Genomic DNA, 26,710 nt, shown 5'->3' on the forward strand with positions numbered 1-26,710 from the left:
GTAACAGGGCTGCATTTCTGTCGAATGAGCCAGAGCATCGCATGGTGCTCATGATGGCTTCATCCCACGTGTGGGAGGATGGGCAGCACCTGAGCCAGAAAAAAAAAAAAAACAGAGCAGCACAGGCATGAAGCCTGGCTGTGCAAGAATTATTGTCTCAAAAGTTCACAAAAGATTCTGAACCGACAAGTTTATACTCATCTGCCCTGTGCATGGCACAGCTGGGCTGTGTTTGATCTGATGTCAGGAGCCCTTCAGTCAGGTTTACCACATCGTCAAGCAACAACCTGAAATGGCTGGGAAGAGTCTCCCCGCACCTCGGTGCTGCCCCAGCACCTAAAGCTGGGCCCACGGGCAGAGGAGAGGAGGAAGAGGCTTAGCAGGCAGTTGGATTTTTTCTTTTCCCCAGTTTGGCTATTTTCCCCTGTTGTTTTCAATTGTAACTACAGCTAATCATCCAGGCACTTTTTTCCTGTTCCTTCTTTTTTTTTCCTTTGAAAAATACTTTCTAAAAGCAAATCAGTGTGACAGCCAGTCTGAAACATGGTTGTCCCCAGCCTCCTCTTTCTCACATGTGCTCACCTACACACTCTTACTTCTCTGCTCTCCCAGGTTTTTTAGGAGGCGATTCATCCCCAGAGAGATTAAAATAGAAATGAAGAGTTTTTCCTTGGAGACAAGAATACTTCTGAGTGACCGTCTTTCTCCTCCTTGGTGAAACATGACCATCTTGAATGAACTGCTCCCAAAGCAACAGATACCACTCGCAGGCTTCGAGCAAAATCTTCCCGTTGCTGTAGACCAGGGGTCAGCTGCACCGCCGGCATCCAGCACAAGCTGGTGGAAACAGTGTCATCACCTGGAAATATGAAGGTATGATAGGAAAGAAAACTTAATACTGGGATGAGCACACTCAGGATCTGCTGGGGAAGATCTATTTTGGTCTCAGACAGAGCAGTCAAGGCAGGATCCTCACTACCCCCTCTGGAAGCAGTCAGATATAGCTACAGTTTGTCTGAGCCTGCTTCTTCCATGCTGGCTTTCAGTGTGGTTTTGTAATCAGCTGTCTGAACCCATCAACATCTTTAAACCCCCCATGTGTCATTACTGGCGTCAAGGAACTTGCACTGGTGTCAGCAGGGTCCCTTTTCACGCCCTCAGGATGTAGCTGGTTTCATTTTATCAATGAGGTCATGTGAAATCCCCAAATTACTACCAAATTTGGAAGAAGCACTAAGCATCTCTTCCTCCTCTCTGTGCCTCATCCTTGAGTTATCCCCTCGCGTGAAGCCCTCTGCTCACGCTGCTGCGTGCAACGCGGTTGCTGGATCCTCAGCCAACACACATGAACCCACCTCCCCAAAACACACCCGTGTGGTGTGTAACCACCATGCTATAAGAGGACTTTTCTGTTCGTATTATCCTTAAGGATTGCCCTGTCTTCACTCGCATCAGTGGAATATTAACACATGAACACTCAGGCAAGGTGTAGTTGTTTAAATACATGGCCACAGCCTTTTCTTTCACAGTTTCACTCCTATCAAGCCTTGAGCAGGAAAAGGGAAGTCAGTCCCTCTCTGAATTTGGGGCTAACATCCGTGATCCAGCCCTAACAAGGCCTGTCCCACCTTGCTGAGGAGCAAAAAGCATCCTCCGACGCCATGTGTTGTGTTACTGTTGGACAAACAGCTCTTCACGCGTCCGTGGGATGAGTTTCTGCACTTGCCGAGTACAGTGAGGACACAACCCTCCAGTTTCGCGGAGTTGAGGTGGGAGTCGCGCCGTCGGAGGGGTAGGTTTGACGGAAGGCGACGTGGCATGGGCAGGAGAAGAAAATCCCTTGAGATGCACAGCAGCCCCGTACGGGAGTGCACAGTGCGTCCCACCTTGGCCCACTGGTTCCCCTTGAAGCTGTTCCTCTTTCTGGTGCCCATCCCTCACAGGCGGTGGGATGTCACCGGTGCACCCTGGATGGTTGTGGTGTTGGCTGTCACCAAAAAAAAGTGAGAAAGGGGATTTTTTTTTTGGCTTTCCTTCATTGTAAAGCACTTGGGAGCAGACAGATTTTTGCTATAAATGGCAACTTTTTGCTGCTCTGTGGGGAAAACGATGTCACCCTTGGCCTAGGAATGCAGAACTAGCCAAATCAGAGGTATTCCTCTGTACTCAAATCATTCCCAGCTCCCTAAACTTCCCATCACCAGCTGAGGCTATGCGTTAGGGAACACGGGACAGGGGGTGAGACGTAGGAGGAGCAGGGGTTCTTAGGAGAAGATCAAATCTCAAAGCATCATATTTGCCCTCATTAGGAAGCAGTAAAGAAGCTAGGCAGGCAGGGCAATTAGAGATAAGGGCAAGCAACACGCTGTTCCCAGCCCCATGTCCTGCCTGCTGGTAAAAGTGGGGGTGCAGCCCGATGCATTCTTGACATTTTGTTCTCCCAACTGATGCCAGCTCAGTTCTTATCAGATATCTCCACGGCCAATGATTTTTCACAGTGGATAACACCGCTGAACTGCATAGGAAAAAATTCATAAACCTCTGTCCAAGGCAGCTAAGCAGAATATTCCCTTCCCGGCCTTTGTACGGGGCTATTTGTGGTTTTACCTTTTCCACTCTTCTTCACTTAGCCTCTTTCCTGCCCTGCACATTTATGGCTCTGACTCACGCTGAGTTGCATGAAGGTGAGGAACCTCAGACCAGATCCTTCCTCCACTCTCCTGGTCTCTTCAACAAACAACCCAGGCTCACTCCCCCTTTTCCTTCTTAAAGGAGATGCTGTTGCCACCAGAAAGATCGAACACGCTCTTTCATCGTTCCCTGCTGGTCAAGCCAACCTTAAATCACAGGGCCAGCTCGCAGGCTTGGAGCTGGGGCAGGAGGGCAGAGCTGCCATCAGGGACCGCCTGTGTCTCGCTCCAGACCCCCCCCCGACTCTCCTCAGCAGGAAAATGCCCCCGTCCACCCTCCCCGCTGAGGAAAACCACCTTCATGCTCAAGGATGCTCCCAGCTTTACAGTTTCCACAAGGATGCTGTGTCCGTGGTGGTGGAGGTGCTCTGGCTGCCCACCACCATTTCAGGCTTAATGGTGGGAATCGCCTCGCAGCCAACGGAGCCGCCTCTGACAGGAATCTGACCTTGCGCACGCCAGCCTGACCTCCCAGCAGAATTGGCACCCGAAGGGCCCTCCGGAGCGGATTTTGGCTGGATCTCAAGGATGCTTTTGCTGCTGTTCTTCCTTTACGCCGAACTACGTGAAACTGCGCCGTGCGAGAGAGACATCCTCCTTGTTCTGCTCTGTGTCCAACTCGCTGCTAAAGCAATATTTGGGGAGCTCAGTTAAGTGTGCCGAAGCCAGGGATGCAATCCAACCGCTTCCCTTTAGATTCTGTGCCCCAGGATAAGCAAGCTTTCCAGTAAGCGATCACACCCCGGCGATAACAGTGACAAAAGCACGCCCTCGCCTAGAGGAACGCGTGATGGTACCGTTAACGCAAGCAAGGTGCTGTTCTGCCCTCCGCCCCGTGCGTACGACGGGCTTTTTCAGGATTCCCTGGAATGGCTCCTCACAGATTAGCCAACGAGGAGCACGTTAATTTTGGCCAGGCAGCATCCGCTTCAACCTTCCCCAGGGGAAGGAGCCTGCAGGGGCTGGGCAGAGGAGGGCAGTGGGCTACCTGCTCCGGGACCCTGAGCTCTCTGGGGCTATCAGTAGTCCTGGGGTTTCTTGGGGCTTCGGGCTCTTTGCAAGAAATCTGTCTTTTTCTGTGCAGCACAACTCGTGCTGCAGCCTGCCTGGACCGTCAGGGCTCTATCTATCTGGCAGGTACTATGCCCTGTCCCGCATCTTCCTTTTTCAGAGGAAAGTGGGAGAACAACAGCAGAGTTTGTTAGTTTAGGGCATCACTATAAGCAGCCAGAACAACCCGCCCAGAGACCAATGCCCGAGAGCTGCTGCAGCACCCGCTGCCGTTGTTCAGACTTGCAGGGTTCCTCCAGGACATGAGCAATTGCCGCCAGGAGCAGACGTTTTCCTCGGATGGGTATTTCGTAGCCCCTGCGGGGCTCAGGGATCTCTTTCTGCTGTAGCACTTTCCTGCTCCCTAAACTCAGATCCTGGGGTGGGTGGTGTTTGTTTTTTCATCTTCCTTGTCTCTTTGTACTGCTTCAAATCCCCCCTGTCCCAGGCAGCAGAGTCTTTCTCTTCAGATTTCTTTTGACGGTGATGTCAGCAGGCAGAAACCCGCTCTTCATTAAGTGCTCTGTTGTAACATATATAATATATATAATAAGTATACTATATGTATGTTGCCTGTGAGCGTGTATATATATTCACACATATACAAACATACACTTGTATACAGACATACATATATCTCCGTCATCCATGTCTACATTTACACACGCGACACTATTCTCGCAGATTACTAGTTGCTCCGCGGTGCTTTGCAATAGAAGTGTTCTTGAAATGGTGATAGCGGGGTATCTGGGAGATGAGCTCCATGGCACGTTTCTGAACCAGTGTAGGCCCTTCTTTGGGTCTTTTTCGAAATAAGCAGGATTATTTTCCATTTTGTCCGTTCCTCCATTGTATTGGTAATGATAGGCATCAGCAGCCACCAGCCTGAATCTCTTCTGCGCAGGCTGCTCTATCACAGACCCACTGAACTGTAGCCAGTCTCATGCATTACCATATGACAGCATCAGATATCAGCTATATCCAGCCATGTTCATATTTTCGTGGCTTGCCTCGGGCCCGCAGGTCTGTGTGCAGCCATCCCTGACCCACACACCTTGCTCTGCAGGTCCTAACTCTCTTTTCTTGTGGTGCTGCAAATTCCCAGCTCTACAAACAGTTTCAGGGTCCCAGTTGCCCAGCCGTAGCCGTGCTTTTGGAGGGAATGCGCTGTGTTGCTTGGCGTAGTCGGGGTTAGTTCTGGCTCTCCAGCAGTTCTTCTTGTTTTCAGTTCCAGCCATGGGCTGGTCTCCTCTAAGGGAGTTGGCTATGCTCCTCTTTTCCTTTCTCCTCCCCTAAAACTACCAAACCTATCAAGCACATCAGAGCCAGCCGGTGTAAGAACTAGGACTATTTCTAGAGGCCTTTTTATTTCCTCGCACCTTGCGCAGGCAGCGAAACAGTCTTCGACCTTCCTCTGCTGCTTCCCACAGCTCCAGTGGAGCTTTTAAGTGCGTGCTCCATCCTTCTGCTCTGATGTTTCCTCTGTATGTCTGGCACTCTGTGATCATCAGAGATTACTCAGTAATTCAGGTATTAATTTGCAGGATAGGGGCCTGCCTATGGTCAATAAGGAGGTGCCTTTCTCTTTATTGCATGCAAGCTCTGCCCCTTCTCTGTGCCAAGAAATGCTTCCCAGCACCTATAACTGACGGAAACCCTTCAATACAAAAGCCTGGAAGCCACAGGACTGCCAGTTCCCAGCTCCTTGCAATAGCAGGACTAGATCTGCCAGGTGAAATCCTGGGGGACAAATCACATCCCCACAATTCTTCCCTACCTGACCAGAACAAAGATTGTTTCCTGGCTTGGATCTCTGTCCCAACCCAAGAGGAAACTTACTGGAAGATGCTGGTCCAGTGTCTACCCAAGACCCCGGCAAAGACAGCCTGAAAGAGCAAGGTGCGCTGTCCCACTCATTTGGGTGGACACGCCGGTGCTGATTTCAGTGGTTAACAATTGTTTGCATCTCTGAGGGCCGCGCTGGCAAAAACATTTGATCTCCCTAGCAATATAAATGCACAGCTGCTTCCTCCAAAAATAGGAGGTAAATGGAAGCAAGCAAAAGTGTGTGCGTGTTTGTGGTGCTCAAGCTGCAGAGAAAGAGAGAGAGGAAATCAGATTTAGTGCAAAATAGAGGAAGTGGGAGAAAAACAACACAAAGCAAACGCTGCATCCATTGAACGGGACGTGAATTGGTAGCTTGGCTGCTGTTTGACTGACTTACGGTATCACTAAATCCCATTCTCCTCCCAGGGAAAGAAACCCTGCAACTGTGCATTGTCAGCGTGACGGAAGAAACAACGGCAGCTGATGCTGGTTGGGTCAGTATTACTCTCGGTCTACACAGACGGGGCTTTGTTCCCGGCGCGGTGACAAAGGGCTCCCTTCTTTCCTTTACCTCCCTCAGTTGTTCATAGGCGTGTTGGAACAGCGTGTGTTTTAAGACTATATCGGCTATGGGTGGCGTGCTTTGGCCAGGTCCCTGGTCCATCAGGACCTCTGCCACCCCTGGCCCTTGGCAGGTCCTCCTCCCGTGCCCCGGTGCCCTCCGTGGAGGGCACACGCGTGAAGACAGACCTGCCTCTGTCCTGAGGCCTCCACGGGCAGCCCAGGAACACAGCTCAGACTCTCCTCTGGGGTTTGAGTCCCAGATTGTTGGTTTTTTTAGAGTAGGGATGGGCCAGATGACTCCACATATAAATAGGGTAAGTTCAGGAGAAAAATGAAAAGGGAAGGTAAAAGATGCTTTGTGGTGCAAGACATCTTGCTTAACCCATACGTCTTTATTTCTCTCACCTCATGGGCTACTGTCCAGAGCCCCGTGAGGAGCTGCGGTGACACGTCTGTTTGTATCAGAGAGTGCACAACGGTAAAGGCTGTGCCCAATATGCGCCTTTTGGGGAGGTCAGCAAAGAAGTTTCTTCTTTATGCTAATAGGAGCCACCCATGCATCCAGATCTCGGGAGCAATGAGACCAGGGACTGTGCTTCGTAGCTGGTGAAAAGCTGGGCAAAAACACATGCCCTTGAGTCTATGACATTTTGGGGGGACCGACCTTGTGCGGCAGGAGTTACAAGTTACCTACAGCATGGCTTAGCTAACGTTTCCCACAACAGAGCAGGGGGAAGAGCTTAAGCTTACTTGAGATTGGTCAACGGAGAGAGATAGGGTTTGTCTCCAGAGCTGTTTTTTATGGCACGCATCTGAAAACAGTTTACATGTGGCTAGAAGGAAGCGTCTATGTTATTGTGGTTAAAATGACCTCTTATTATCTAGCCTCTATTTTAAGTAGGTGATGCATATATGTTCTCATGCCAGTACTCTTCAGTCTTTTAGCTGAAATAGCAGTTCTCTTTCACTGGGATTTACCCATCCGATGTATTAATAGGCAGCAATCATATGCCCTCTTAACATTCCTTTTGCTGGGCTAAAAAAAGCAAAGACCATCTAGACTCCTACTCTCATCCCCTCTCTTTTCCCCTAGACCACTCTAGTGCCTTCTTTGCACTTGTTACAATTATTTTCTCTCTCTTTTTCCAGCTCTTCTGGAAGGTACTTTTCTCCTCCTCTGTACTGGCAATGCCTCCTTGTTTTGTCTCTTCAGCTAACATTTACATTTTTTCTCCAAGGTCATCAGTGAAGATATGAAATTAGCTGGTGCCAAAACCGGTCCCTAAGGAATTTCATTAGCAATTGCCTACTACTTTATGTTTCAGGGTCTCTTCATTAAGCAATTCGTTACCCACTTTTCAGTTCAAGTGTGAATCCCTGTACTTCCCTGCTTTCACAACTTCCCAACCACCTTCTGTGAAACCCAGATACATTTCATATAGCACCTAACCAGTGTTTAAAAAATGATCTATTCTCCCCCTGCAAGCATAAAAAGAATCAAAAATACCTTTCATACAGCCATGTTGAATTTTGTCCCATTGTCTATGCACATCAATATCTTTAATTATTCCTACTTTGTTCTAGGATAAAAAGTTGTTCTAAGCCCTTGGGTCTGTTAAGTAACCACATCCCTTTTTTGTTCCTTAATCAAATTTAGGTAAAGCTGTTGATACTGTGCAACTGTGTGGTCCCCATCCAACCTTCAGTCAAACCGGTTGAGTGAACATCGATGCTATTGGATTTACTACTTGATACGTCTCCAGGACCCTTCTGATCTGAACAAACCTTGCGAGTTTTGCCTTGACCTCTAATGGGATTGTTTCTATTTCCAGATACTTTTAGCCATCAACTTGTAGTCGCCGTCTTCTACGTTGTCTTTCCTGCAAAATGAGGCAAAACTTTGGGTTTCTGAGGCATACCTTGATCTTAGCCACACAGTGCAGAGGTCTGATTTCTTGCCGCCTTCTTTTTACCTTTCCAAAGAACTTCTTTCAGCAACTCTGCCAGGTCTATCTCACCTTGATTTCTGCCAACTGACGTGTCTTTTCCCCTAAACTTTGTGACCTCTGTAATGTAGATTTCTTTGCTGACCACTCCCACCTTTCACTGAGGAAATTTTTTCACCAGAGCGCCACATTTTCTGTATGCTCTCCCACCACTCTCTTGTTCAGGAAAGCAAGTTAGCTTTTGCCATGCTGAGTCTGAATGCCTTCCACATACAAGTACTTGAGACTTTTAACTCAAATTGCTTTATCACTTCAGTCCTATAGCTTCTCTGACCATTCCTGTTTTGAGGCTGAAGAATCTTAGCTGTGGCCCCATGATATTTACTCTTCCATTTAATTTAAACAGAATCAGCCTGTGCACAGTCAAGGTTAAAAGTTATCTTCTGCCACATTGTTCTGCAATGTCTCACTAGTTACCAAGACCAGGTCAAACACAACAGCGGCTCTGATTAGTCTGCTGCCTCTTTAGTGAAGAAATATGTCAGCCAGTGTATTCGAGAATACCTGGGCCCAGCCTATGCTAGTAGCAATTTTTCTCCACGTAAGAAATTCAAACCTGTAGTAATGAAAGTCCCTGGTACTGCATATCTTTCTAAAAACATAAGAGGCCTTCATCAATATCCTGATGCAACCCTGGATAACTGCAGCAGAACTACAGCTGTCTTTCCTCAAGGTGATTTGAACCCAGACAGATTCTGTTTTATCACCTCTGCTTCTTTCTTCACACTCAACAATATCATGCACAGGCAATACTACCACACACCCCACTTTTCTTTGCTCTTCTCAGCAGCGCAAATCTTTCAGTCTTGGTGGTCCAGCCATGCCAGGTCTCCATTCCACCTCTGAAAGCCCTGGCACACATAGTTTCACACCCCAGTTCTACATATTGCTCATGAGCTCCTTGTCTTAGTGTTCAGGCACTTCCACCGTTTCTCCCAGTTTCCCATATATAATGGCTTTATAATCTTGGATGGAGTACCAGTTTCCTGCTCAAGTTAATATTACACTCCTGCTCTCATATGTTCCTTTAGTCATCGCTCTATCTTAATATCCATGCTCTTCCTTCAACTACACATCAAAGCCAGCATGGAAACCACACAAGTCCCAACTAAAAAGCCCACACAAAATCCCAAGTCCTCCCCACACCTTAGTCTAGCGCCTGTCTCGGCCACCTCGCTCTCAGCAGGCTGCGTTCCTCCACGCGCACGCTCAAGCAGCCAAGGAGAGCCCTCTTTCCGTGGATGCCTTCAAAGAAAGAGACAGCGTGTTGCTGGCAGCAGTTCCCAAGGTATCTGTAATGTCTGGGCTATGGATTTGCCCTTCTTCTCCTACGACATGTTTCACTGAGGTATGTAAAGTGCCTTGAGCAGTATCTGCAGTCACCCTTCTTCCATTTCAGTGGAAATCTAGCTCCTTCATTTGTCTCAACATGAAGGGAATCACTGGATTATTCCTTCTTCCTGTCAGGCTCCTTTTCAGTTCCAGATCCCCTTCATAACAGGGCGATGATTTGTCTTAAAGGTTCCCCACTCACACAGACATATCTTTGCTCCTTGGGGGTCTCCAGCTTCATTTCGTCCCTTCCCCTTGTCCTTTGCAGCTCCTCCTGCAGCCTCTCCTCCTTTGCAGGCTCCTGGACTCACGCTTCCCTGGCGTCTGACCTCGAGCCATCCCCATCTCCTCTTTTCATTCTCTGCTGGGTTTAGTTTTCCCTTTCTCCTTGTTGCTTTTCCTCCCCATTCCCAGTCCACAAGCTTTTTCCTGAACTTGAAATGAGGCAGTAGCAAGGAAGAACTTGCTAACATGCCTGATGATAAGCTCTGCTCTGATCTTTGCTCAGAGGGGACAGCAGGGGTGACCTGAGTGCATCCCTCTCTGTACTGAAAACCTGAACTCCCGAAAAAGGGCTGTGAGATTTCATCAGCACAGAAGATGTAATCCTAATTCAGCCTTACCCAGATCCCAGCTCCGAAGCAACCTGCTGACTTCAAGCAGCAAGGGCAGGCTGCAGCAGCACAAGGCCAGAACATACAACAGCCTTTCCCTCAAGACAGCAATTCCAATTACAAGTTTGAGTTGTGAAACTCATTTCCCCAGGAGGTAGGCAGCTACTACGACTCACATCGTACATCACGGTGACAGACAGAGGTTAAAAGTAACCCGCTTGTTGTTATTGACAGAAGACAGCGATAGACACCGCTGCTGCCTGCCTCTCGGCACTGGGCGAGAGCTGCTGGAGGGGTGCGGGACTTCGGGACTTGGGCGATGTGCCTCTGTCGTAGGTATCTCCACCTGACTGTGTTGCCTAGAATCCCTGGTCCTAGCCAATTAACTCAGGTGGAGGCAGAAACGATGGACACCTCTTCAATATCCTACCTCCAGCCCCCTCTGCTAACGCCTGAACGACAGTCCTTCCCACGGCTCTCCTGCCTCTTTCGCTTGGGGACCACACCATTCGGCACAGCACCGCTGGGTAGCATCGCTCAGCTTTCTTCCGTTTAGTTTCCATCCCAATATAGGGTTGTGTTGTCCGGGGCGAGTGACACGATGCTCCCGCTTGCTGGGCCAAGAGGTAAACTGCCACGGCACAGCAAAGGACGGCGGCAGCATCACGGGACCGTCTCCTCTCGCTTCCCATCAGCCTTGCTCAAGGTCACGCCGCGTGGCAGCGACAAGAATAGAGCTCATGAATGCCACCTCCTTATCCCACTTGTCCCAGGGCCAGGCCCTGCTGGGAAAAAGCAACATCCATCCAAGAGCGGTAGAAATGCCCAGGTGTTGGGAAGCTGGAGAACAGGTTAACGCTGGCGCCGAAACCCCTGCCGCGCACACAATAGGCGGCGAGAGGTGCCAGCTCTGGAGGCTGGAAGCCTGGGGACACGTTGTGCTGGAAAAGCCAGAGCTCCGTCCAGCTGCACCAGCGCTCCCTCGCCCGTGGGACGGCGAGTTCCTCCCCGGGAAAGCAGCAACGCCCAGCTGACTGCGCTCCAGTCCCGGCAGGAAAACACTGATTTATGGACAATGCCCAGACCGGGGGATTAAGCAGCCCCTTCAGCAACGCACCAGCCCAATGCACACCTGCACGCCGGGCTGTATTTTGTCCTTTTTTTTCCATAGGTCTGCGCGTTAGGGGTGCTTTCCCCCAGAGAAAGAAGGGAGGAGCAGGGCATTTTCCCCCAACCTGGCAGGCGGCTTCAGCTCTGCCCCAGGGGCGTCCTGGAGGAGACTGGGGGGTTGTTTACCCTCATCGAGACAGCTATCAATCAAATCTGTTAGTGTGGACCCTCAAGAGCTTGAAGGATTTGGGCACCCAACCACCAGGGAGTAAAACGTGCTGCTTTGACTTCGGTGGAAAAGGTCACACATCACAGGCTACTGCCAGCTAATGAGAAATGAGTCTGGACAATTAATCAATACACAATCTCCTCCGCTAATCATATTGATGGAAGATCGGCTCCATCCCCCAGGAAGGGCAAAGGCCATTGAGCTAAGCTATTTAGCGGCATTTATTTATATCCTCGGTGGTTCAATAATTTGAGTCTTGCCTGATAGCATCAGGCCCCCGAGGGCTAGGCAATATTGTCCAGCTGGAAAAAAAACACAACAGGTATTACTTAAGAGAAAAATAGCCTTTTAATGGAAATGAACACTTTTAAAGGCAAATGCATTCCTTTTCTCTGAATTTTCAACCACACAAATGTGTGCACAAAGAATTTCTGAAATATTCTATGCAAGTGGTCAAAAAATTGTCATTTTCTGAGGGGGATACTCCAAAAAATATTGGCAAGGTCTCAGGGCATACATTACTCTCAGTTGCACCAGAACGCCCTGCTCGAGAAGTCTACCACGAAGCATTAAAAGAGAATTTGTCCCTCCCTCAATCATCCCAAAACTGTGCCTTTCCTCTCGCAGGCACAAACTGCTTTGTAAGAAACCTGGCCCTGGAGGTAAGGTGAGTTCACGCTTGTGTAATTAAAGCCTATGTTGAAACACATACGCACCAAGGGACAAAGATGATGTCATGGCACAGCTGTTTCTACAACACAGCTGGTTTCCTGGCTCCCTGGTACAAATCCTGCTCTTGCTGAGCTGCAGCGGAGCGGGTGGGAAAACTGCGGATGGGTAGTTGCAGCTCATCCGTGCCTGTTGTGCGCGGTGCTTAGGCTGTCCCTGCAAAAGCAAGCAGAGCCTTTCCCTCGCACCCTCCGCCGAACTACATAACCTGCGGAGAAAGGCACTGGTGCTCGCAAAGAAGCTGTTTACTTACACAGTTGCCTGCTGGGACTTATTTACAGAGTACTACTGAGAGCCACCAAATCTGCTTGTATAGCTCTGGAGACAGTTCAAATCCTCTGTTCCCAGACCAGTGATTAATGCTGTATGGAGAGAAGTTAGGACTGAGGATAAAACTGAGCTTTCAAAACAAGAGCCTCTGATCTCAAACTGAACAAACATTTCCCCTTGCCTGTGTCAGCTGGTTTGATTTCCAATAAAAGGGCAGATTGCTTTGGAAACCGCAGCCACGCCGGTGAATTACCTTCCTACTGGGCAGAGAGAGCTCCCCAAGCACCCTGTCCTGCTCCCTCAGTCAGGTCGCGGGCAGAGCTCCCGCTGCAAGCAGCTAGTGCAAAGTAAGCTCAGAGGTAAGCCTCCCAGCTCAGACCTTGGCAGGAACAAAACTACGCTCTTTAGAGCCCCACTGCCTCATTAACTCTTACTTACAAACACCCGTAAGGGCCAACGCACGCTCAGAAAATGCACCTGATCCTGCCGGCAGCAGGTCCGAACACAAAGGCATCGGCGCAACAGCTAAACTCTCCTTTTGAAAGGGCTGCAGAAGCCAGAACAGGGTTTTCTCACAGTTTAAAAGCATCTCTGGACAGGAAAGGCTTAATTGCATTGGCAAAGATGTGCTCCGTGCGAAAACAGTCTGTGGCAGCAACACACAGAGTGCTGTGATGGCAACAGCCCAAGGCACGGTGTCTGGATAGCATGGCCCCCCGTAAGACGGGACCGGCCTCCCCTGCTGCCCTGTCGTCCCCCCCCAGAATATATGAAACATGGCGGATGATCATTAACAGCTCTTAAAATCTGTGGCTTTTAGGCTACACGTACAGAAAATGCATGCAAGTATAGACATATATATGTTGCATGCACGCACCATCATTCCTACACTCAAGCCCGTGCAACCCGCAGTCGTCGCCTCGGGTCCTGCCAAGGACTGATGAGACCTTGCCAAAAAGCTCTCTAAGCCTGCCTGCGCTCAGGTTTAACTTTGTGCTAGCCTTTCCCAGCTGAGTCCGCAGAGAACGCCGCTATTGTGAGGGCCGGAGCCTTTCTGCCATGCCAGCGCACGCAAAGGCTGACGTTTCGTAAGCCGCCTGCCATCGGGAGGACAAAGTCCCGTTGAGTGGGCATTGGCTCTGCCTTCCCTCGCAGATAGCGAGGGATCAGCTGAACGCAAGGCTGGCAGCCTCCCAGGGCATGGCACAAGGCTGGCCAAGCGCGTGAGGCAGAGTCACTATCGGTGCCCTGTTCCTAACGAAGCGAAGACATTCACTTTCATCTCAAACTAATATTTGTCCCTGCTCTTTCCAACCAGAGGAAGAAAGAGGTGCACCATGCCAGATTCCCTGCTGTGCTACGTATCTTGCGATCTGCAGCTTGTACGCTTACAGGGAGGCTTGCAGGCATGGGAAAACACTTTAACATCTGAATTCAGGAATAACATCCAGTCAAGGTGTAAAGCAGAAACAATAAATAAAAGCTCCTTGGGAAGGAGGGACGACAAAATGACAATTCCGTGTGTCTTCCCATCATGACGGCTAAGGAAGCTAAGGTTTGCATGGGGCAAATGAAGAAGGCTTGTCCATTCCCTTTTAGGAGAAAGAAGGTGCTGGGTGCCCAGAGCCAGTATCCAGAGCCCTGGTATCTCCTCAGTCACGTTTAACACCAGAGGCAAGAAAGATGAAGCTCTAGGACCTCTCTCAGCATTTTAGTCCTGGTTTAGGGCACAGACCAGTCAGCCTCAGCACCTGAAGGGACTTCTTTCTGCTGAGAGTAATCCTAATTCGGCATGATATTTCTACATTTTCTTTATAACTTGACTCTATCCGTGAACCAGATTCACTTGCATTTTGCATAAACAAAATCCATCTGTAAACAGTGATTTATGGCTAAGCTGAGCCTAAGTGATATGACACATACTGGAGACATCCTGCTGCTGCTGGGACGCTGAATATTTTACACGGAGCTCTCCTGGGAAACCGCTTGCACACCTATTGCCCATGAAGTAGTGGAGATGCTGAGAGTCCACAAAGCACTGACTTGCAAGGTCCTGGTCCTGGAGAGGCTGTCCGGTTACAGAGGGGTGTCTGTTCCTCTGCGAGGGTTAGACTGAGACTCTGACAAGCAGGGAGGCAGGAGGAGAGGGGAGAGGTCACTGTGAACCAGTCCAGAATGACCTGAGAGCCACCAGTTTGCCCCCGTATCCTCATGCAGCTGAACTCTCAAGAAACCCCAATGGGGAAGGCACCAGAGGGGACTTTGCCATGTGTACTCACAGCTTTTACCATCAGCCGATTTTGGAACTAGAGGAACAACGTTCATTTAACACATTTTGCAGTTAGCTCCTGTCCAGAGCCGGTCACACAGCCTCTGAGCTGCTCAGAGAGAGACAGAGAGGAAAAAGAGAGGAAAGCTCCCTTACAGCTCATGGCAGCAGTAAACATTTGGAAGCAGAAAGCGTGCGGACTACCGACTCCGAGAGGCAAGGTACAACAACTCAGCCACGGGTCTCACACACCTATGTCTCCCCTGAACCGGAGCTATTTTGCATCCAGCCAACTCAGCGCACTGGCAGGGAGATGGGCTTTGTCCCCGCTCCCTGTGGAGATGTGCCCTTGCTTGCTTCCATGAGGAACAAAACAGTGCAGTGACCCTGAAGCAGGTCAGTCTTTCAGCCGTGCCTTTTATTCACGTCCAGGCTTTCCCCAGTCTTTGCAGATATGGGCCCCTTCGTACCATCTCCCCATGATGCTGTCTGCAGAAGGGGATGGGGGAGCGGAGCGAAGGAGAGTCGGTGATAAAATGGCCAACACAGCCTTGGAGTCCCAGGTATCAACCCCCTTTTCTCACCAGCTTTCCTTTCCTTTAGCAGCCCGCTGAACGTTCTTTGCAGGTTACTCCAGACCTCTCACACAGCGTCCGCGTCCCTAAAGCAATAGCGGCGTACGGCCGGCTGGCTCCGGCGGCGTGAGCCGTCAGCGAAGCACGTGCCTCATCGAAGGGGCTGCGTCGGGCATGCGGCTATACCCAGCACCACGCAGGGGATGATGCCCAACATCCCAGCCAAGAGGCTCCAGTGCAGGCTGAGCAGCCACAGGCAGCCCGTGGGGTCACCGGCGAGGAAGGTGGCCACGGCACGGCACTGGTAAGGGGTGCGATACCCGCAAGGAGGGGGACAGGACCTCACGTTCAGCCGTGGCTGGGCTTTAGCAGGCCTCCAAGCACAGCTAGCTAGCCCGTAGCCAGCCCTGGAGCGTGCACGTTTCTTGACCCCTCAGTCTACTCCAGACAATCCTGCATCCAGGGGATGACGAGGGTCGCTGCGGTCCTTTCACAGAGTGCCAGTGAAGCAACAGGGCAAGAGCCAAGGGAAGCTCTTGAAGAAAAGCAAAAGCCACCACAAACACACCTGACTGAGCCCAGCAGGAGCAAGCGTGTGCTCTGCGTTGTCCCTTTAAACAACATTCAGAGAAGTCATATAAGCCAGTGGCTGGCTCCCAGGAGGCAGGAGTCCTGGGTCCCACCGCCAGCCTTGCCAGTCACCTTGCTTTTTGGCTTTGCCTGGGCCACAGGATCTCTGTGTTTCTGTTTCCCTGCTATTACAGCATGTGGCAAAGAGGAGGGACTCCTTCCACGAGACGTCTGCCCTCTTTGAGAAGAGCAGCAAAGGACCAACTCAGCTCGGCACCAGCCAGCGAAGACAGGGAGAGCATAGAGCCTGTGTCTCGTAGAGAGGCTGCCTGCAAAAGTGCTTGGAGCACAGATCCTCAGGAATTAAATCCCCAGGGAAATAGCCAGCCTTGCCCACCTGTTTCCTTCCAACCGCCCTGCAGTGCTCTCCACAGGGCCACGAAAGGCAGAGGCTCAGGCACCTGGCTCCGCTCAGCACCAGGGTGCCACATTATGGATGGGAGCCAAACATCTAAGCAACGCCTGAGTCCCTTGACCTGACCCCCCACCACCACCAGCATCTCAGCTGCCTACCCCTCAGCCAGAGCCCTCCTGCAGCCTGGGGGCACGCCGGACCTCCGCAGGGGTCTCAGCCCATGCTGCCCTCCTTCCACAGCACATGCTTTTCCCGGACCTCCCACCCCTTTCAGGTTTAGCAGCCGTAGAGGAGAGAACCTTCCCCTTCTGAATGAGAGAAGGGGCTTCAGAGAGGCTTTGCAGCAGAGAAACCAGACCAGTTCTCTGCTATCCCCTCCCAGAGCTAAGGTGACCAGCTATTTTGGCAAAGGGGACCCCTTCCTGAGTGGCTGACATCTGTGGGCCTCGCCTGCAAGGTTTTTCTTCTATGTCAGTCAAGTGAAACTAGTCACAGATGGATTTTAAAGTACTGGATGCTATCTCAACACCTCTGTCCCAGAGCCTGCCTCCTCGTTTGTGCTGCTGCTTGACAGCCAGCTGGGACCTCTGCACCTTGTCCAGGAGTTAATATTTTATCTAGAGGTCCAGGGAAGCTCGGTGGAAATTGTGCTGGCCTTGAAATGCCAAAGGTAACTTTGAAGTATTTCCTTCCAGATTCTGAAATGTTGCTAGTAGAAATGTATTCTCTGATAAGGAAATGGCTCTGGACCCAGGCTAACAGCTGGGGAGATTATTAATGGAAATCAGTGCCGTGAGTCTCTGTGTCACTTTCATCTGTCTTTCCCAAACCCCATCTTTATGGAGACCAAGTCCATCACTCTTCTAGCTCCAGGGAGGTGAAGTGAGAGCAGCTCTCCGGCAGAGGAAAGTCTGCTCATCCTGAAAAGGTTTCTTTGTTCTTATTGCACAGGATCATTTTTCTACCCTGCGGTAGATTTATGAGAGGAACACCAGTGGCACAGGGAATAATGATTCCATTTTGTTTAATAATTAACTCACACCGTCGCCTGGTGCCACACATTCCAGCAGACGCTGCAAGGCAGTCAGGCTGTGCTGGCCGGAGAGCTAGGCACGAGGTGGGCAGCAAGGAAAAACTGATTCTCCTTCTTCTGCTCACTGATGTTGTGCCCTGACCAGCCGGTGCTTGGGTTTTCCTACCTGCAGCGCACTGTCCCAACAGCTCTTTGAACTCTGCAGACTCTGCACCCTCCGAGTATTTTACAGAAACTACTGACACTGTGGTGTATTATTTCGATAGGAGGGGGCATATAACAACTATTTCAAAGAGCAAAGCCAAACTATTGAGCAAGAGTAAGAAAGGAAGGCAAAAGAAATTGATCTTGTTGAATTCTCCAGCTGCCACCAAGAAGTTCTGTCTTGCAACCCGTCACTGCTTGGTTTGCAAATGGCTTCACAGCACAAAGATACAGATTTCGGGAGAATTTGCTGGAAACCTTTTGCCAAACTTTTCTCAAATTTTAATGCCAGTTCCTCACCACCAAATCATATCTGGGGAAGATCTTCTTTCAAAGAACTTGTCAGTTTGAAATATTGCTGAGGGGTTCCCTTTTCTAAGTATCATAACATTTAGACATTTTTTAAAGAAAACAAAACAAAACAAAAAAACCACCCCAAAACCCCTCACAGATTTACAATACTTAGTTGTTAAAAACCGGAAGGCTAAATATATTTAAATGGTTCTAAAAAAACTTTTTAAGGTTACTGAAATAAAATATTTCAAAAAGAGCTTTTATTTCCCTAGCAAAATATCAATTCTTTGAAAAGTTAGAGATTTTAACTTTTTCCCCTAATTCAAGATACATCTTTTTCCACAATACCTCGAAGCTTTGAGAGAGAGGGAATCTATTTCCCACTCAGGTTGGCTTTTAAGAGAAGCAGAAAGCAATAAAGCAGAAAGGAATTTGGCTGGGGAAAAAAAAAAAAAAAATCTCAACCAGAACCCTTTCCTTGAGTGAAAATGACCCTAGGGTTACCAGTGACACTTGCAGCCGAGGCTGAAGCAGCTGTAGTTTTAGCAGCACTTTCCTTTGTGAACGAACGCCCGAGATGCCAGCAAGTCCATGCTGCCTGGGACCTGAACTCTGTTCCTATATCTCTGTCTATTTTAAGGTATATTCCATGTGCGGTCCTCTCAGCTCCTCAGGGTCAGGAATGTGGCTCCTCCTGGAAACCATCTGCTCAGGGAGACAGCTGGGCTTTTACTGAGGGCTCAATCTGTGCCCTGCAATGCAGCCCCTCCTGGGTGGGTTAGGATGCCCCCAGCATCGCTGGCAGGGCGAGCACCTCCTCGCAGCGGGTTTCCAGGCTTTCCCAACCTCAGGACGCGGGCCAAACCAGCAAACACGGGAAGGACTTCGGTTTACACAGTTCCCGCTTATTCCCAGTCCTCAGGCATCAATCTACGCTTCGGATACACCCTGACACCCACGTTCTCCCTACCTGCTCCACGTGAATTTCCTTTCCAGGCTTCCTCCGCCCTCATCAGGACGCAAGCCCTGCTGATAGCGTGGGCCAGGTGACTGCTGCTTCACGTTCCGTGGAGGCTGCCAGCCAAACTTTGCTGCTCCGCTGGGCCAACGGTCTGAAATGACCTTCAAGAGATCGGCTGCGAGGTGAAAGTACAGAAGCAGATTGGAGCTGGTTATTTAGCATCCAAGGGTTAGAGCAAACAAGAGGAAACAAAGCTAGTTCCATTGTCTTCGGCAAGACATCATTGTTTAAAATTCAGATCCGCAAGCCCCAGAGTAGAAGCTAAGAAGAGCCAAGGGCCAAGGTAACTCAGACTCAGGGGACTGGAGGACTCCTGGCTGGGATACCAGGGGAGAGGACGAGAGCCAGTGAGAAGTGGGAGAATACTATTCCAGACCACATCTAACTGGGTACTAAAGTGTGGATCCCAATCAGTGCCCCATCTCCTCTCCTACAGTCAGTCCCAGGGAAATTCTGTGTGCTGGCATCATCTTTCATTCAAAGTGGGAGAGACAACAGCCCAAACCAGGAACAAACTTTGGTAACAGGCAAGTTTCAGAAGGGATCCTTGAAAGTCCTCCCCCAACTGAATGTCCTAGTAATGTTCTAGTGGTTCCTGAAAGCCCTGAAAATCCTGAAAGATTTTATCTGCCCTGTGACCACCGAATCGTACTATGTTCTTCTACTTAGCCCCTGAGTGCTTCCAGAGCAGGCTGGCTGGGGACACACACACAACAGCAAATTTGCCCCCCAGAATCATCTGGTGGTTGCTCAAGTCCTTCAGAGGAGGGGTGAGTGTTCTGGGAAGAGGAAGGTGGGGAGGATCTCAACAGATCTCAACTCCCTGCTTTTTGCTTGGCACCACCACACGCCTCCCGCAATGCCTAGTTTGTAAAGGTGGTGCCCAAGCTCAGGGGGTAATGCGGATTTATGGCTAAAATTCTCCCTCTTCAGTCCTTGAACAAGCAAAGGGTGGCTCCACATTTCCCCCCGGGCCCATCAAGCTCGACGATGTGTGACTAACTCTTTCATTGACCAAAGCCCAACCACTTCCCTCACGTGATCTTACATAACTGCTCATCTATTTCGTTAATGAATGGAGCTTGAGAAAATTTCCATTGCCCAAAGCCCTCAGGGGAAAAATGAGTGAGCACTGTCTCCACCTTTTGTGTGCCGACATGGGATTTTCCTATGGATTAACTGAGCACAGTGGTGTTATTTTTTTGGTTGCTGTCGTTGGTGCCTGAAACGGTAAGCGAACAGCTGGGTGGCAAGGAGATGGAAAAAAAAAACAAAACCAAAAAAACCCCCCAGGAGTCCCTGCCTGAGCCAGAGGAAACAGGAGATTCCCTCTGCCAGGAGAAGCGGCAGGGACGTCACTGCCGTGGCCAGGGACTGCATCTATTCCCAGGCAAAAGCTGCTGTGTTTGCTCAGCCCTGAGCAACGCCAAAAAACCTCCCGGCCTCTCTTCCCTCCCCACCACAGGTCCAGCGGTGCTGACCTGCTGGTGTCCTGAGGGCCAGACCTGATCCTGAGGCTGGCAGGCAACTCTCTCTGCCCTCCCACAGTCAGGACGGGGTAGTCTGATGGTGGAGGGGGTGACAGGTACCTGTTGGCTCTATCGGCACATCAAAGGCACACACACCAGCATTTACAAAAGGTAGGAGCTGGAGGGAAGGTGGGGATACCCCAGTATTTCTAAAAGCCCATACTGTTGCTTCAGATTTTCCCATTGTAACCACTTCACTGTGGTGCTGCCTCAGATAGAAATTACTTTTACCGTAAAAAGGCTGGGCAGGGGGGAGCGCTACTTTTCCCAAAGCAATGTCATGCAAAGGCGTTTGTAAGTGCTAGAGACACGTGATTTTCAGAAATGCAATTCATGCTGTTTTCTGAGGATGTACTTTGGAACTGAGGTATTTGTTGGGTGTGCAATGTGGGCTCCCCATGGCATGAGCTACAAATCTCATGGCCATAGGGTTTAGGAATGCTTCCAAAGTTAACAGGATAGCTAGGTTGAACTGGGCATGACTGGACTACCATGAAGGATGGAAGTGGCAGCACTGACATACTGGAGGATGCTCCTTTCTCTTTCAATTTATGACGGGGAGAAAATGCAAATGCAGCCCTAGCCTCTGTAATGCCTGGTCCATGTGCAACGATGAGTAAATATTTAACAGCAGGAAGAACATTCCCTTCCAGAGACTGAAGCAGCTGTGTTAATCAGTTTCAGACCATATTCAAGTCATGGGTGTCAAGAGGACACTACAAGTTCAAAACCTTGAGGATGTTCAAAGTCTTCCACTACGCCTAGGCAGTTGCCATGTCTCCCCTGGGATGCTAAAAAGGAGGATCTTTTCACCTCCTGAGAAAGCAGGATGATTAACTCACTCAAAGACACGCTTCACAGAGAGGGGGAAGGGCTGGAGATGTGGCAAACGGGGAGTTTGAGGATTTTCCTGTTGCATCTGGGTGGTGCTTCAAAAGCTGGGGAGCAGAGGCTGCTGCAGCAGCTGGGCTGGGCTGGGAAAGCCCTCAGGCAGGTCTGGAGAGGTTTCCTGGCCTGGCAGCACACTGGATGTTCACCTGCACGGCTGATGACAGAAGTTGTCACTTGTAGTAGTTCTCAGGCTTTGGAAGGTGTTCGGTTTCTGCTGGACCCTCCTCTTGCACAACAACACACCTCCAGTTATTCTTTTGCCCCAGTATAGTTCACTTGCCCTCACCTGCCTCTCCCTCACAAAGCCAGTCTGTTCCCGTCAGAGCTTATGCAGTGCAGACAAGGTTGTTAGTACTCATCTCTATAATAAAACAAGCTCCTCCAGACACGATGTAGTTTGTATTTTCTTATAATATCTGTAGCACTCACCTTACAGAGCCTTGGAAAGAGACTTAACTATCAGCGCATACTTTCTCCCACCTGCATCACTGGCTGACCGGCTGGTGAGCTGGGGTCTTGGCTGCTCATTCATCTCTGGCTTTTGCTGGTGCTTCAGAGCAGAGATGTCTCTCTGTGGAGAAAAAAAACACTCCAAGAATATGTTTATCTTTAGGCCATCGCTCCTCTGGTGTGTCCCTCATAAAACCCCCTGAGGTTCAAGGTAAATGTTTCCAGTCCTCTGCACCAAACACTATTCTTTTCTCTAGAGCCCATTTTGCTTGAAAGGACATAATTTAAAGCTGGGAGGAGAAAGGAGAGGAGTGATTCAGTGTCCAAGTCCATTTGGATGACTGAGCACCTCTTAAGTACTTCAGCCAAAGCACTCAACATTTACTATTTGGGATATTTTTTGTTAACACTCAAAAGAGTCAAACGTTTTACCATGCAGCTAAAAGCTTTGTGTATTACTCAAAGCTCAACTCCTCTTAGAGGAATGACAAATCAGAAGCTGTAATGGTAAACTGAATTCTGGCTACGAAATAAAAAAGCAAAAGTCTGTGTTGCTATTTTTCACTTTGGATATAAATCCTCTGGACTGAACAGCCCTCACCAGGCACTGTGTAAAGTTTTTTCCTAAAATAAGATGACAGGGGTCAGGGGCCCAAGCTAAGCTGATTAGAGCAGCTAAAGCCGTATCACATTGCCACAGCGGGGTCATATGATTGATCACTGGGGTAAATATTTAGGAAGCTTCCCAGGGAAGGGGAGCAGAGGGGACAGACCACAGAAGCCAGGGGAAACGGGCAATGGGGGTGTAGCTAAGGGAGGGTCTGATACCATCGTCCTGCCGTAATGCGGATCAAAAAAAGCAGGGGTAGCTTTGCTTTGAGTTCCATCTCCCATCGGCTTCCCCTTTGAACGCGCGTTCTGCTCTACTGACCCAGGACCACCTTCGCTGCAAGGCAGCGTTTTCGACATCAAGGCAGTCCATGTCACTCTGCAACCACGTCCCACCAGACCTTGCCGGTGCCGGTCAGCCCTTCTCCCCTCTCCTGGCAGCTCGGGACAGCCCGGTGCCCGCTGCAGAAGGACGGCACGCTCATCGGCGGGTCGAACGGGCTTTCTGCGGGCTTTGGCTTTCCCAAAGGCGGCATGGGACCCTCCGGGAAGGGCATGTGGGCTGGGAAGTTTTGCAGGGAGTGAGCAGCCCCCAAACCTTGCCATCACAGGAGCGGCATGCAAGGGAGCGATACCAGCCACGTTCCCTGACCCTTCCCTCCTCCTGGGGGAATAAAGGTGGGGAGAAAACAAGCTGTGCTGAAGTAAACGCTCATGTGCATCTACAGCGGGCACCTCCTGGTGTAACCTGGGGGAGTTTTCTTCCTCTCCCACCTCCGGCGTTGGTGCTTGAGGAGCTAGACCCTGCTCTCAGAGCGGTACCCAGCTCGACTCAGCCCCCGAGTCCTCCACTGGGGCTCTGACTGGCCTCGGGGGCTTTTTGCCCCATCCACAACCACAGGAGCGGTCCCCCCACAGGGCCTTCCCCCACCGGTGGGGTCTGCGAGACGGCCGCCCTTCTTCACGGGCAGACCACAAAGCTGGAGGAGACCCCCTTCCCCGCCGGACCCCAGAGACCCCCCCCCAAGGCACCATCTCAGGGCCAGGGGGAACACCCCAAGATGGTGCCTGCCCTGAAATGGCACCCGTTGGCAGGGCCAGGAGGGCGAAGCGGCACCCGATCCTCCTCCTCGGCACCCGGGGGGACACAACTCCTTCGTCCCGGTGGGTCCCGGGCACCCGAAAGGCACGGGCCGGGGATTTAAAAAGATAAACATGGAGGCAAGGAGGCTGCGAGTGATGGAAAGCGAGCGTGCGGCCATCCTGCAGAACCTGTATTATTAAACAGATGCGAGTGCCAGCTGCCACCCGCCCTGGTGGGGGGGGTTAGGGGAGCTTTCTATGCATGCAGCGCTTTTACAAACCTTTCCCCCCGTCAAACTCGGCGGTTAAAAAAAGAAGCCACCAGAAGTTAAGCTTTTTCCTTAACCACGGTTTTAGCAGCTCTCGTTTCTTGACTGTTTGTCTTTCCTGCCTTGCTGCAGACCGAGGTTGTTTGCCAGAAAATAAGACAAAGGCTCGTTGCTGCCAGAATCTGCCCTCCAACAACAAGGAATAGCAGTAAGTGGGCAAGTAGGGACACACAGAGCTGCACAGAGAGCAGAAGAGAATAGCTCCTATTATTTTGGTAAGTTGCTGTTGACTTTGAGGCAGGACTCTCAGGGAAAGGTAACAGCTGGTGTTAGACAAATGATACAGCTAGAAAAAACAGAGGAGCTTTTAGACACACAAATCCTTCTTCCAAGCTGAAGCAAAACGCTGTAAAGGTCAGCCTAAGCACAGACTGGAAAAGTTTCCTCTGAGCGTCTCTCTTTCTTTGGGGAAAAATGAGGCTCCACGGGGTAAGAACTGGCCCCTTGGCACACAGCAAAAGAGAGGCATGTCCGGATCCCCGATCCCAGCTCTTCTGCGAGGAGATGGTGCTTCCCCACCTGTAGAAGCCATCGCTGTTGCTGGGTCCATCAAACACAACCTGTTATGGCACCACAATAGCACCTCTAGTACTTGTGAAGCACCGGCAGATGCTTTGCCCCAGTACATCGCTGCACACAAGCGGTTTGTAAGTAAGTGCCACTCAGACCCAGCCTTGTAATGCTGAGCTGTGATTTACACCGACTCCAGAGATTTCAGGTCACCTCATGCAACGGCTCAACTCAGTCTTCACTGCAAACGTTTATTGTATCTTACAAAAAAAGGAGCAGTTTGCAGGCCCTGGGGAGAGGTACCAGCGTTGAGCAGAGCTCAGGAACTGCACCAGCACTAAAAGAAGCCGGTGAGTTAGAGGAGGCACAGCACGAAGACACTGTTGAGCTGCAACTTGACGATGACCAGTGAAGCAAATTATGCTCTGCCAGGTTACAGGGTCAAGCAGCAATAGTATACCGACTAATGATGCCAAAGTCACCAGAGGACCTATCTCAGATGTAGCAGACAGTTCACGTTGCATTCTGGGATCTGCATATCTGCTTTAGGCCAGCACTCTCCATTTGAACTGCAGCGCCATTTGTCCTTGGGCAGATACCTTAGCTTCAATATTGCACAATGGGATTTGCACAGCAGACTCCAGTCAAGTATAATCACATTGAGTGTCACAGGAGAAACCCAGCCCATAGGCGGCAAACTGTCCCTGTGACCTGGTGCTCAGCTACGCAATTTCCTACTGCACAGCATGGACGTTTCCCGACGTGCTGTCTCAGGCCTGCCTGCCTCACCCTCTGCTTTCCCTCTGTTATGAAACTCTAGAGATGCTTCCCCAGCAACAACGCTATTTTGTTCTAGAAGAGAAAAATCTACAACTGATCAACCCTGCTATCAACAAGCAGGTGTCTCCGATAGCAACAAAAGAACCAGCATTGATAGCGGAGAGGGCAGAGAGAGACAGATGCAATGGAGAGAGGGAAGCCAATCAACTTAATGAAATAAGGCGCAAGGTTAGTGAAGGGCTATTTATAGACTCCAACTGGTTCAGCCCTGTGCACTTAGAGGCTGGTTCAAACTGGCTCCTTAACAGCAGCAATAATCATTACAGAGAAGAAAGAGAAAAAAAGTGAAAGCTTGGAAAATTCACTGCCGGAGGTAAAGCTTTAGAGCCGGGGCTGGCTGGAGTCAGAAGTAACTGCATTACTGAGAGATTGAAAGGTTAATAGGAAACCAGCTGACACTGAAAGGGAACAATTAGAGAGGTTAAGGGGCTTAATATTAGATTAATGGTTGCCTGGAGGAGCAAAAGCAGACATTTCAGGAAAATGGGAGAACGGTGCGCAGAAGGCTGTTTTTTTCATGGACGGAGAGCCCCAGGTCTGCTCCTGCCACTCCCTGGGTAAACTGGAAGAAGGTGGCTCTGCCATTCCTCACCAGTCTTGCTCAGTCTCCTGTTTTCATCTCTCTTCCTCCACTCCCATCTGTTTGTCTCTTGAAGTCCCTTTGGGTTTGCTCTCCCCCCTTAAGCGCTGTTTGTGTGGTCTTGTCTTAGCGTCTTCCTTGTGTTCCTCCTCCATCCTCCCACTGTCTCCTTAAAGGTCATAATAATAAAATGATGCTTAGCATTCCCATGGCCCTTTCATTCCTCTTCAGTGTGCTACTCTCCAGAGGCAGGGGTGGTGAGGACAGACACTTTTACCCACATTACCCGTAAGCAGGAGTCAAAGCTTCAAAGAGTTTAAAAAAAAAAAAAAAAAAGAGTTGACAAAGATCAGATGACAGGTCTGTTCCCCAGCAAATTCTCCCCAACTAGATGGACAATACTGACAGTGGTGAGGTCCCTGACTACCAGCAGCCATTTTAAAAGACTTTTTAAGAGGAAGATGTTGGACATACTGCAGAGAGTACTGATTCAGCAAGGTAGGAACTGGCATGGATCGATGGCATCTCCACACCCGAAAGGGGGGTTGAAGATACTAAGGAGAGGACATTGAGCACAGGAACGCAGTCCGACCAGACGAAGGGCCATGTGTATGATGCTGCTGTGTGGTGGGCTGAGCCCTGAGCAGACAGCAGGTTAAAACATGCCTCTTACAGGAAGACAACAAAAGCAAGGAGGATGTTCTGCAGCTCAGAGGTGCTGGATGTTCTCCTGAAACCTTGTGCTGCAGAGAGGAGATAAACTGTTCTCCCTCCTCCCTGGAGTATGAGATGGGTAGCAAAGGATTTGGGATGGACTCGCTGCATCTGTACAGTGCAGACTCCCCAGCCATAACCTGACCTGTCCCATTTCCCCACAGTCCCTGCAGTTGCTAACATAGTCAGTCCCCTGAGAGTCCCTGCACCTCGATGCTGGGAAACCCTTATCACATAGCTGCTTAGGACAATGCTGGGAGCATCGAACTGCTCCCTGCACCACCCTGAGGGACTCCTGACACCCAGGGAGAAGTTCTCCCCTTCTGCACCACCAGCAGCTGCTGCGCTCAAGGATCTTTCCAAACGCACGTGC

At 50.2% G+C, this 26,710-nt stretch overlaps 1 protein-coding gene across 2 annotated transcripts in view; it reads right to left on the reverse strand.

The window, feature by feature from the left end:
- Positions 1-497: 497 nt before the first annotated feature.
- Positions 498-26,710, reverse strand: part of CD58 (CD58 molecule) — a 69,569-nt gene continuing 43,356 nt past the window's right edge. The window contains exons 11-12 of one of the 2 annotated variants that reach the window (XR_774320.1): positions 21,652-21,793; positions 498-859 (exon numbers count right to left, since the gene is read on the reverse strand). The gene's annotated coding sequence lies outside the window, so the exon portion shown is untranslated. Of the gene's footprint in view, positions 860-18,618; positions 18,918-21,651; positions 21,794-26,710 lie in introns of those variants that run through there. The other variant, XR_774321.1, reaches the window with a different exon arrangement.

This window comes from Haliaeetus leucocephalus, unplaced genomic scaffold (genome assembly GCF_000737465.1).
Source record: "Haliaeetus leucocephalus isolate CR32 unplaced genomic scaffold, Haliaeetus_leucocephalus-4.0 Scaffold228, whole genome shotgun sequence".
NCBI lineage: Eukaryota > Metazoa > Chordata > Aves > Accipitriformes > Accipitridae > Haliaeetus > Haliaeetus leucocephalus.